This window comes from Vicugna pacos, chromosome 14 (assembly GCF_048564905.1).
Source record: "Vicugna pacos chromosome 14, VicPac4, whole genome shotgun sequence".
NCBI classification, from domain to species: domain Eukaryota; kingdom Metazoa; phylum Chordata; class Mammalia; order Artiodactyla; family Camelidae; genus Vicugna; species Vicugna pacos.
The window spans coordinates 27,420,455-27,434,604 of NC_133000.1; positions in this window are offsets into that span (position 1 = coordinate 27,420,455).

A 14,150-nucleotide genomic window follows, 5' to 3' on the forward strand; every position below is an offset into this window, starting at 1 on the left:
CTGAGTCAACAATTTTGGAAATGCTATCTTGTGCCAGGCTCGGTGCCCAGGGCTGGGACAAAGTTGAATGAAACAAAAGGCAGGCCTGGAGAAGCTTGGAATCCAGGAATATGTTTCTTTCCTTTATCATTTCTGTTCAGTCTCAACATCCAGACAATAGTAGTGCAATCCTTTTGAGGGTTCACTCTTGACTATACAAGAGAGTAAGTTGTGAAAGCTGAGGGAAAGGATGGATCATCCCCATTCAGTTTTTTTATAATGTCAAACATTTTCATGAGATACCATTTCACCCGCATCAATCTGGCAAATATTACGAAATTCCATGTTTTGGCCAAACTATAGGGATTTCCACATAGATGATAGGAGTGCAAAACCGGTATGGCCAGTTTGGACAGCAGCTTGGAAGTTATCTAGTAATGCTGAAGGTGCATGTACCTATAACCCAGCAATTCCATATCTGGATGTGTAGAAGCTCAAAGATGCTCTACCAAAATATTTCTTGAACATCTGTGAGAACAAGAAAGGATAAACCATTTAACCAGGCCTGCAGTCAAAGAAATAATAAGACACACAGAGACTTGTTATACAGTTGAATTCTTTACTGCGTTTAAAATAAGTAAGTCTCTTCAGCAAGTGGTGATGGGATAACTGGACAGACTCATGTAAATCAATGAAGTTAGAACACGCCCTCACACCATATACAAAAATAAACTCAAAATGGCTTTAAGTCTTAAATATAAGACAAGACACAATAAATTACCTCCTAGAAGAAAACATAGGCAAAACATTTTCTGATATAAATCTTAGCAATGTCCTCCTAGGGCAATCTACCTGGACAATAGAATAGAAACAAAAATAAACAAATGGGACCTAATTAAATTGATAAGCTTTTGCAAAGCAAAAGAAACTATAAACAAAACAAAAAGACAACCTATGGAATGGGAAGAGATTTTTGCAAAAAATGTGACTGACAAGGGCTTAATCTCCAGAATATATAAACACCTCAAACAACTTAATAACAAAAAAAAAACCCAATCCAAAAATGGGCAGAATACCTAAACAAGCAATTCTCCAATGAAGAAATACAAATGGCCAATAGGCACATTAAGAAATGTTCAACATCGCTAATTATCAGAGAAATGCAAATCAAAACTACAATGTGGTATCACCTTACACCAGTCAGAATGGCCATCATTCAAAAGTCCACAAATGATAAATGCTGTTGGGGGGAATGTAGTTCAGTGCAGCCACTATGGTAACAGTATGGAGTTTCCTTTAAAAACTAAAAATAGACTTACCTTCTGATCCAGTAATCCCACTCTGGGCGTATATCTGGAGGGAACTCCAATTTCAAAAGATGCATGCACCCCAAAGTTCATAGCAGCAATATTTACAATAGCCAAGACATAGAAACAATCTAAATGTCCATCAACAGATGACTGGATAAAGAAGTGGTGGTATATCTACACAATGAAATACTACTCAGCCATAAAAAAAGAATGAAATATGCCATTTACAGCAATACGAATGGGCCAGGAGACTGTCATTCTAAGAGAAGTAAACCAGAAGGAGAAAATCCACTTACATGTGGACTCTAAAAAAAAAAAAAAAAGACTCAAATGAACTTATTTACAAAACAGAAATAGACCCACAGACATAGAAAACAAACTTACAGTTATCAGGAGAGGAAGGAGGTAGGAAGGGATAAATTGGGAATTTGAGATTTGCAGATACTACCTACTATATATAAAATAGATAAACAAGTTTCTAACTGTATATAGCTCAGGGAATTATATTCAATATCTTGTAGTAACCTATAATGAAAAAGTATATGAAAAGGAATATATGTATGTATATGTATGACTGAAACATTATGCTGTACACCAGAAATTGACACAACATTGTAAACTGACTATACTTCAATTAAAAAAAGTTTAAGAAGGAATAAAATAAATTACTAGGCCAACATGTGAATAAATCTCAAAAATAAAGAGAAAAATCAAGTAGTAAAATAAATTTCTCTCTATATATATATAAATGTAAAGTGTGTGTGTGTGATAACACTGCAAAAACAGGAGGGGAATAAACACAACAATGTTCCAGAGAGGAAAGGAAAAAAGGTTAAGGAAGTAAAGCTGAAACATTATAGCTAAAGAATCTGTAAATGTTTTTTTCTATTAGAAGGGAAAGAGCTGAAATAAATCCAGCAAGATGTTAACATGTATTTGATCTCAGTGGTGTGTCTTTTTGTGCCTATTTTTTATTATTTCCTATAATTTTCTACTTATTGGAAATATTTCATATCAAGGGTATTTGGTTTGGTATGAAAATAAGTATTTTTTTCACATTGAGTTTTTAACAAAACACAGAAAACAACAGAAATATAGGAACTTTAGAGATAGCTCCCTTAACTATTCCTCCAGAAAAATTTTAGTTTGTTGGCATTGAGACCACAATCAGCTATTAAGTTCATGAAAGGAAAAATCAAATAATTCATTTCCATTTAGGATTTTTTTTTTTAATTTTGAGTAGTAAAACCTATTCCCTCCTCCACCTGCCTTCACCTGCCTTTCCACTTTCTTTTATTATTCTCTTACATGCATTTGCCTTCTCTCCATTAAATTAGTACACAGGCAGAGGGCTAGGAAACAAGGAAAACCATTATGTTTCCCTCTTTCAGTTTCGAGTTAAACTACTAATTTAATTCTTTGCCATGAATTCTTTCCAAGTGGTCAATGCATTAAAACAAGAACCATTTCACTATTGACAATAGCCAAGACATGGAAACAGCCTAAATGTCCATCAACAGATGACTGGATAAAGAAGAGGTGGTATATTTATACAATGGAATACTATTCAGCCATAAAAACCGACAGCCATAACACCATTTGCAGCAACATGGATGTCCCTGGAGAGTGTCATTCTAAGTGAAGTAAGCCAGAAAGAGAAAGAAAAATACCATATGACATTGCTCATATGTGAAATCTAAAATAAATAAATAAATAAATAAATACAAAACAGAAACAAGACTCATAGACATAGAATACAAACTTGTGATTGCCAAGGGGGTGGGGGGGGTGGGGAGGGGCAGACTGGGATTTCAAAATGTAGAATAGATAAACAAGATTATACTGTATAGCACAGGGAAATATATACAAGACCTCATAGTAGCTCACAGCGAAAAAAAATGTGACAATGAATATATGTATGTTCATGTATAACTGAAAAATTGTGCTCTACGCTGGATTTGACACAACATTGTAAAATGACTATAACTCAATAAAAAATGTTAAAAAAAAAAAAAAGAACCGTTTAATAACAAGCCTAATCCAAACCTGACTGATTTAATTTTACCAAGTTCACCATTGCTTTACCACCTGACTACAGTGGAGGAATATCTCGCTGTGCATAAATTCTATAACATTTTCTGCTTAATGACAGATATTAGACTAATTAGCCATTAGCACTGACTCTGCACTTTGATTCCAAACCCTCAATGGCAAGACAGAACAGGGTTGCCTCCCCAACCAGATTTGAGGCATGGCTGCTTGTCTGTCTTGGTTAAAATTGCTGCTGTTTTACAGTAGGATGTTAGATGAGAAAAAAGCAGATCATATGCACAAATGATCACTGATACAGTCATATAAGCTACGTGCCTATACCAGGGTTTCTCAACCTCACCACTATTAACTTCCACAGCTGGATAACTCCTTGTTGTGGGGGAAACTGTCCTGTGCATTGTATGGTGTATAGCAGCATTCCTGACTTTTACTCACTAGTTGTCACCAAAAATTTCCCCAAACATTGCCAAACGTCCCTGAAGGGTTGAGTAGTGTGTCATTGTACGGATATAGCACATTTTGTTTATCCATTTATCAGTTGATAGATCATTTGGGTTTTTTTCCTTCTTGACTATTATGAATAGTTCTGCTATAAATAGTCATGTACAAGCTGTATTTAAATAGTATATTTTTTGCATGGACATAAGTACTTATTTCTCTTGGGTATATATGCAGGAGAGGAATTGCTGGGTCGTATGATAACAGTTTGAGGAACTGCCAGACTTTTCCAAAGTGGCTGCACCATTTTACATTCCCACCAGCAGGGCATGAAGTTTCCAATTTCACCACATCCTTACCAACATTTTTTTTTAATCTACCTTTTTGAATTTAGCCATGCTGCTGGGTGTGAAGTGATATCTCATTGCAATTTTGATCCACCGACTATTTTTTGTAAAAAAATATATTATTTAAATACAGCTATGCCTTTTCTTTTACATACTGTCTATGGCTGTTTTTGCTCACAATTGTAGCATTCGTAGGACAGAGACCATGTGGTCTGCAATGCCTAAAATGTTTGCTATCTGGCCCTTTACAGAAAAATATTTTCTGACCCTCTGCTAAATTAATTTTCTCCCTTGGTGCATCACAATTACTTTTCTTTTTAAATTTTCAGTGTTACTTTATCTTATACCAAGTAGAACTTACTGGTCTTCCATTTGTGGTGGTAATATAAAATTTCTTTCTTTTCTTTTCTTTCTTTCTTCCTTTCTTTTTTTCTATCTTTCTATCTTTCCTATTGAAATATAGCCAGTTTACAATGTTGTGTCAATTTCTGGTGTACAGAACAACATTTCAGTCATACATATACATACCTATATTCCTTTTCATATTCTTTTTCACTATAGGTTACTATAAGATACTGAATATAGTTCCCTGAGCTAGACAGTTAGAAAGTTGTTGTTTATCTATTTTATATATAGTAGTATCTGCAAATCTCGAAGTCTCAATTTATCCCTTCCCACCCCTCTTCCCCCCTGGTAACCATGTTTGTTCTCTGTGTCTGTGAGTTTGTTTCTGTTTTATCACAATTACTTTTGTTCAGTTATTTCTGTCTCTTCAGTGAGAGTGGTCTTCCAGCAAGAAGCAAATATTAATTTGGGACAAATATTCACGACAGAGTCAAGTTCTTCCCTTTGCCATATTACACACCTGCACAGGCTTTAATACCTTAAAAAAATTTGTTGAACAAGATCAAGAATATCTTGCCACCATACTGAATCACTGTGAGGAACAGAGTTAATTTAAGGTAGGTATGAAAAGCAAAATTATTTTATGGCTGTGTAATTCTTTTTAAAACACATTAAAGTAATTTGTCCTCTGCTAAGTTTTCTCCAGGGTCTTATGCTTTAAGTTGAGATAGAAATGTTTCGTAGGAAATATAATTAGTAGAACACAATTTAACGTCATGCTTAATAGTTTTCCAGGATGTTTTGATTAGAAAATTAATCTGCCCATATTTGTAGGTGATAGAGCCATTTGAGAGAGAATGGGAGTATTCCTTAATGTCAACTAACTTACATTAACTAATACTAACACACAGCTAAGGTTCATTTGAGAGTTTTAAATGTCACTAGCAGATCACACTCCCATTATCTGAAATAAGTAGCAAAATGGAATTAAGAAATCATTAAGACTGTTGTAAAAGATTACAGTTTAATTCCTTCATATTAAAACACAATTACTAACACCCAGATATAATTTGTTGAGTCACTTGGATAATAATTTGTCTAACAAGAGCAAATAACTATGTCATTCAAAGCTTATATATATATACACACACACACATATATATGTGCATGCATATATATATATATATATGTATATATATATATATATATATATATGTATATATATATACATACACACACATATAATAAGCTAGAAGAATTCTCTGGTACCCAATAGAGATTTTTCAAATGTTCTTTTTCTTTTCTTTATGTCTCTTCCTCATCACCATATATGTTTTCCCTTTTTTATCCTCAGGTGAATTACTGTGTTCTCGACATTCTATAAAATCAAATGTACATAAAGCCTGTCATTATCGAGGTCTCTCCTGAAAGCACTTATATGTGTGCATTATTTGCTTTGGTTCTGATTCTTTAGTTGAGCCTATCCTAATACAAGAGATTTAAGAATGGTTTTGTCAATTTGCTGTGATTAGCATATTGATGTCTCCATCCGGTCATGAGAGGGTATTGTACAGTTAGCTGCAGTGGTTAGCAAAGTTAGCATCCTTGGGTTTCTTTCTTACAATGATTGAAGTATTTACAATTTCCTGTGAAATCAAGCTCTGTCTGTACACTGTTCTTAACCTGCAGTCACAAGTCACCAGAAAATTGTATACTGTCGGATCTCAATCCTTGACACCCTCTCAATTTGCTGTGTTTGATAGCTATCCATTTTTTAAAAATTTTAATTGAGGTATAACTGATATATAACATGATATTTGTCTCAAGTGTACAACATAATGATTTGATATTTGTATATATTTTGAAATGATCACTACAATAAGTCTGCTTAACATCTGTCACCATACATAGTCACAAAAATTTTTTTTCTTTTTTTGAATATCCTTCTCAAACATCTCTGCTTGCTTATTTTTCTCCTCGTCTCTCTAAACATTCTTTCCCTGACCTCTGCTCGGGCTTTATTTTCTCTCCCCATCTCCTTATGTGATAGCATCTCACCCTGCAGTAGGCCCCAAGGGAGAAAGCCTGAATCGGTTTCACTTTATTTGTGACCTCCAAATAATAAAATAACTGGAGGAGTTCATGCTTACCGGCTACAAGCGTGCCTCAGTTTACTCATCTGCAAAATGAAGAAGTTAAATTGTGTTCCTCAGATATTCAAACTAAGATGCTCAGAGCCTAAACTTTCATATCGGTTCCTCCAGAGCCACCGCAGAAGGGGAAGGGAAAGGTATCGGAAATGGAATGACTCTGAGCCCTCTTCCAAGGGACATTTAAACCAACACTGCTTTTACCTGTTGTATATATTATTGTTCAACACGAGGTTTCATGTGGAACAAAAAAGGATTCAGCAAAATAGGAAAAAAAATGAAAAACTTTATTAAGTGAAATGGGATCTAAATCCATGTTTCTCAACCTTTTTTTTTTATTATCACCCCCTTAAAGTGTGTTTGTAGACATTTTTCTTAATTGCCCTCATAAAATTTTAAATCTTTAGCTATACTGAATATTTGTTTATCAGTACTTTATGCATAGAAAGAGACCTTTTATTGCTGCCTAAGAACTAACTTTCATACCTTTGGCATAGGGTACCAAGTGTGATATTGGCTCCCTTCGTTAGGTAGTTAGATAAGTGAGGGCACCGGGCAGATAAGGTAGAGGAGAGGAGGGATGATCTGGAAGATGGCAGTATACCTGCTAGCAGCATGAAGGGGCTTTACTTCCTCTAAATTAGAGCTAGCAAGAAACCAGTTAGAACCAAACAGCTGCAACTGTGGGGTAGTGACAAGGACCTAACCTGACATGACCCAAGGCTCACTGTAATATAATTAGCATTGTGGTTTAGCCCTGCCCCCCATAGGTTTTTCTGTGTGCATCATGGGTAAGGACATGAGCAAAGGGTGATGAGCATGACTAAGCACTCAGGGGCAAGAGCCGTCAATTAATCAAGAGACCACCTCTAAGTGAGGGCATAAGAGAAGGGGGCAAACAAAGACTCTTGCTGTCTGCCCTTGGATCAGCCCACCTCCTGGTCTTGGAGGTGTACTTTTCCTTTGCTAAATAAAACTTTTAAAATCTTCACTGCACAATGCTTCTGTCTCCCATCTGAATTCTTATCTTTGGGGTATGACAAGAACTAGGGTCTCTTCCTTTCCCTTTTGTGGTAACACCTTCATATCCTCTAAAAGCTCTAGATAATCCACTGCATAACTGAGTGATTTTGAACTACTTACCTATCCTCTGAGACTCTCTATTTCCATTTACAGAACAGGAGAAGTAATTTAAAGCATATTATAAAGATTAATTGAAGTAACATATACAAAAGGGTTCTCACAAAGTACTGTGTACATATTATATGCTCAATGAGTGTGAACTTTCCTTCTCCTTGATAGTCCCATCCAGTCTGACATTCCATGATATCGCAATTCTAGTATATTCCCAGTTTAGACATATAACAAAAATGAACCTTTCACAATCTCAATCCCAGTTGCTAATGTTTGCCAGCACCACTGCCATTCTTCAATATTCCAGACAGAAATCCTGGAATATTCTCTTTGACTTTGCCTTCTCTTTAACAAATTACACCCAAGTCAAGGTGGTCCAGGGTGAACAGTGAGCACTACCCCAAATCTGAAAAGAAAGAATGAAATAAATTTGCCCCTCTGAGAATCAAATTAATTCACACATAATTAGACTTTGTTGGGGTTCCTTCTAGATCAAAGGGCTGATAACTTTGATTTCAAGGTTATATTTTAATCCACGTAAACAAAAATATTCATCAGAAGGTTGGCAGTCAGAATTGGAAAGGAGGAAAAATAACATTATCCCACAGACACCTAAAATCCAACACTTACAAAAGTGAAATCAATATCTTTCTTTTTGCATCTGCCTCTTACCCAGTAAAGTCCCTTTGGAGGACAGCAATGTGAGCTACAGAGTTACCTAAGCAGAAACCTGCTCCGTGTCGCATCCAGTCTCTTAATCCTGTCAATTTCTAATCCTTAATACCTCTTCAATGCACTATCTCCACACCAATGCCCCTGCCTCAGCCCAGGCTCTGCCCCCTGTTCGCCTACATAGCTTACCCACCCTCTGACTGCCTTCTCAGACTCCACTCTGGTCCACCACTGCATCCTACAGGCCACTGCTCCAGAGCTCTCTCTGAAAAGGTTATCTGATCGCCTGGTTTCTTCCATGGTTTAAAATCCAGCTACTCCAACTATCATGACTCTGATACCTCAGAAGAATGAGGGGAAACCTCTTGGGCAGAAACTGCCATAAACTAACACAGCAAAACACATTGTCTGGACTAGAGAATAGGCAGGAGAAAGACGTTTTGACTAGTTGCTTAAGGTCATGAAACATCTACCTTCTGTTGACTTTAAAGAAGCACACTGGGTCCTACCCTAGTGAACAGGGTGACCCCTGAGTTTAGCAAGCTTCAGTCTGCTTAGCCAGTCACCCACAGTCCATAGAGATGCTTCTCTGCACTTGAAGATGTTTGTTTTTTCTCCCTGGACATAAGGAAGAGATCTGCATTTTAATCAGCAGAGAATTCACTCAGTGTATTTTCAGTGTCAAAATGTTTGGGGTTAGTTTTTAGAAATAATTTCTTCGGAAACTCTGTTCAATTTCTCAGTACTGTTCTACTATCCCTATAATTAAGAACCCTGATTCCTTAGTACAGAGTTATTTAAATTACTATTTTTCCTGTCTTAATTTTCCTGGGTTTAATTTTGCTACAAAATCTCTTCAAGATTCTGCAATTTAGACCTATAATGCCATCTCTCTTTCTTCCATTTTCCAATAAATCTTTTCCTTTACCTCAGGTTGTGTCTTCATGAATAAGTTTCCAAGATTTTTCTTTTCTTAAAGGCAAATGCTGAAGCCTAATTATCATCTCACCATATGGTTTCTCTTCTCTCCTTTATTCCTCAAAACTATCACGCAGTTCTTCTGCAATTGCTATCGGAATCCATCTGACCTCTTCCCATTATATTTGTACACCTCTAAACTTACCATCTGTCGTTGTCCTTCAGATGGTTACTAAATCCTGAATTCATTTTAAGGTCCTGCCATTTCTATAACTCTATTTTCACCTCTCTCAGTTATGTGATTCCCTAAATCTAATTTTCACTTCTTTACTAACAGGAGGGAGTGAACTGTTGTAAACAAAATAAAACATCCTCTCTTCATTTACACTATGACAAGGAAGAGTTGCACCTTACCCATTTCCTGAATGGTGATCTTGAGCAAGGACAAACTAGGCTGGCAAAGGAATAAGTGAGGCGAGCTGGGACAATGCTGAGCAGAAAACTCTGTACACCAGGCCCTGCTGAAGTTCTCAGGGGAGAGAGACACACAGGGGACTCCAGCCCAGAATTTTTTTCCCTAGTTTTTTTTTTTTTCTGACAGATAAAACCACCAGACTATGGACACGCGTCTTAGCCCTCTACCCAACCTGTGTTAAACCTTAATGTTCAGACAGTCTACTTCCCTTTAGTAACCACGTGTTCTTGTGACCTTAATAAATATGCCCAGCTGCTTTTTGAAATTAAGTAGTACTTCTAGTCCAACCTAACTTTCTAAACTGAGGTTTCAGAAGACAGGCCCTCGTTCCGATACTTCAGAATGTGAAGCTCATGTCCTTTTTTATCTAATTAATACGCATGATTTCGTGCAAGGACCATGTCCTTCCCTAGCCTTCACTCTTCCGCTGGGGACAGTTGCTGTCTTTGAGTTCTGTCTCAATTCAGCAGCACCCAATCCCTCCAGTTGTTTTAGTTTCTCATAGACGTTTTTTCTTCTACTTGTCCAGATTTTACCAGCTTGTGATTACCAGTGCCACAAACTCAATTTCAGATGTAGGTAAGCTATGCTTCCATATGGGCAGTGGATAATATCTTCATTTGTTTCTAAAATATTAATATGCAAAGTATATCCATTACCAGGTAGATGGTTTACCTATTAATAGGCCCACTAGCTCCATTCAAAATAGAGAACTTCTTATAGTGACAAATTGTTTGTAAAAACATTTTATAAACTGGAAATCACTCTAAAAATATGTATTATAATTTTCCCTGGCATGCATTTGCTACATGCTATTTGATTTCATATATGTTTCTATTTTTAATGATATTTTAAGTATTTATATTTTATATAAATGAAATATACATATTTTTAGGAATTGTTAACACTAGTTTTCATTCCATGGACTCTAATTGATGTTGTGAAGTTAGCTGAAAGCATGACAGATGGCAAGAAAACAACGTTTAGTGTTAAAACTGTGTCATAAATCATTCATAAGTGAATAATTTATGCTTCACAGGTGATCAGGGGTTGATGGTATCACAACCTGAGAACTGATAAAAAGTGCAGGTTTGGAAATATGTTGGTGAAAACTGTTTCCATTGCAAGTCACAGATTCTCAACTCAAACTAGCTTAAGGACAGAAAATATTTTATTTTCCTGTAACAACTACAACAAAAATACTAATGAAGTTCACCTAATAGAAAGAACATGACTCAGAAGCTGGACCTAGATATCAGGATTGGCTACATAATTTGTATAGTAAAAAAGCAAGATGCCTTATTTAAAAATTATTAGGAATTTCAAGATGGCTACAGCAAAGCATTAAACATTATGTGCAAGGTATAGAATCCTGTGTGACATGCTGGTTGCATGCCCATGAAGATGGTGTGCTAGAGATTCAAGTCAACTGGGACCCTCCTTGTCTCTTTCTCCCTGACATTTCTCGCATCCACTCTTCTCTGTTTCTTTTTTCATGTCTTTCTCATTTGCTTCTGCTGCAATGGCTTAGCCAGTCTTCTTTGATAATTCAAGTAAATAAAGTTTAGAGAGGGCTCTGATTAGTCATACCTGAGTGAAATGCTTAGGTTTGTTGAGGGGACCTGGCAGGGGAAAGGACGAGTTACACAAGTGAGAGAATGAGATGGGCAGGTGCATTCAAACCACAAGGAATTGTAGAGTCCTTAGAGGAAATTGGGATGCTCTTACCAAAAAAGATGAGATGGAACAGTATCCTGACCAGGCAAAGCTGAAATTAGCATGTAAAACATATGTGGCTTGACTTGTCACCCTTATTGGTTGTAGTTTTGTAATCTTTCTGATCCACGGTTATAAAGATTAAATGAGATGATTAATAGTAGCTTATGTGATGGAATATTACTCAGCCATAAAAAAGAATGAAATATTGTCATTTGCAGCAACATGAATGGACCTAGTGATTATCATACTAAGGGAAGTAAGTCAGACAGAGAAAGGCAAAGATCATATGACATCATTTATATGTGGAATCTAAAAAAAAATGACACAAATTTTATTTACAAACCAAAAATAGACTCAAGAACATAGAAAACAAACTACATTTATTACCAAAGGGGAAATGGCAGGGAGGGATAAATTAGAGGTTGAGGATTAACAGACACACATTACTATGTATAAAATAGATAAACAATGAGGACCTACTGTATCGCACAGGGAACTATTTTCAATTTCTTGTAATAAAATTGTCAGCCGAGGGAGGCTGACGTGGGGTTCTAGGAGGTGAGCGGCCCAAATGAAAAAATGCACGAGGAGTTGCCATACCTCCAGACAGACTTCAGCCGGAGACACCATGGGGTTAACAACACTTCATTGCCACAGGGAGGTGAGCGCCTATGATGCACCTGTCCTGCTTTTATCTGTTTTCTGTCAGCACATGCGCAGTCTGAGTTTCTTTGTTCATTAGGCTTACAGAATATCTGTAGCATATGTGTACTTCTATTTTCCTTGTTCTAAATCTTATATAATTGATGCATGCATGAAGCAATTATTTACTACATACTATAAACATGCTCTGATCATGGCCTTGGGTCCCACAGCCTTAACTCATCTCAAGACCAGCTCACAAACATATAATAGAAAAGAATCTGAAAACAAAATGTATGTACATGTATAACTGAATTGCTTTGCTGTACACCTGAAACTAACATTGTAAATCAACTACATTTCAATAAAAATAAAATTTTAAAAATACTACATGATGGACATTCAATAAATATTAGTTTCTTTTACATTCTCTGATGTTAGTGTGGATCTTAGGATATACAAAATGTTATCGTTAATTTGGGATAGTGGTGGAGTTTTTGGATTTATATATAAAACATTAAGTGCACAGTGAGTCTGTGAACCTTTCTGCAAAACTCACATATGAAATGGTGGAGGGAAAGCTGGAAAACGAATAGAAGAGCAAGTGAAAAGAAACTTGTGTTTACAATACGAAGACTGTGACTCTTTTTTTTTCCAGAGCAGGTTTTCATAAGAAGAGCCAGTACACATTATTTGTAGAGATTTGATCTGTCCCTGAATTCCCATCAGTACAGATGGACAGTCTGTCATGATAAACAAAGCTCTTCTGAAGATTTGGAGATAACAAGAGGGAATTTTAAAAATTCACCAAATATAACTTTCTGAAGAATTCCAAGAATCCCTTTTACAAACATTCCCTACCTGCGTTTACCTATTCAGGTAGCCAGGCTGTTTTATTTCTTTGCTTTTCTTGTTCAACTTTTGAACTATACTCCAGAGTCTCCTTTCTTTTACACATGGGTATACTGGCTACACCTTAGCCCATGCATTATTGAAAGTGTATTGAAGAATAGAAAGAGGCTCTCAACATTCTCAGAGAGAAAGGAATTAAGTTTAATTTCTAGGGAGAGTTGAATAGAGAATTTATTACAAACAAGAGAATTGGTCAAAGGAAAACATACAGGTAGAATCAACATTCTGCTTTTGTTACATGGAGTAACATGGAGAATTGCCCAATCACTAATATGAAAAGCCAGTCATTTTAAAAGCTAAACATTTTGAAAGTCATCCATTTAACCATCTTGATTTTTTTCTCTGCTTTACTTTTGTTAATATGGACTATGTCTTCAGAATGAAATTGAGGAGTAAAAAACATTTCAGTCATAGTAGAATGATTAGTAGGTTCTTTTGTGTGTGTGTGTGGTTGTAAAATATAACTTCTAATTGAAAATAGAGTTTTTTATATGCACTAATTCATGGAACATCCTCTGTATATATTTAATCCTTTTTTTTTCCATGAGGAAACATGCTAAGTGTTAAATATATGACCAATCTCTCTCTCTCTTTCAAACTCTGAGGAGTCAATGCCTTTGTAGTAGTCCAGGAAATGCAACAGTCATAGCTGCAATACAGATTTTCACATGTATCCAGAGATAGCTGGGACCAAACAATTAGCCTGTTTGCCTTAATTGCCATGTATAAGATAGGTCAACATATGTTCTTTTACATGTGGTTTGCTAATTTATTTCATTATTTCTGAACATTGTGATCCATTTTGAAAATCAGTATTGAGAAAGTGTGACAGAATCTTCTACTCCTCTTGATAACCAAAATCCAATTTCTCACATTAATATGTCATCTTTCAATACCAAAACTTAGACAGAAGAATGTCTATTACCAACCACAATGTTACATCACACACAGATGAAAAATGCACCCCATTCTTGAGCTCCATACAAAAATACCAACACACATTCTTCTAAGAACAGCAGCAGAAAAGCAGACACAGCTGCTAACACACTCTCATGCT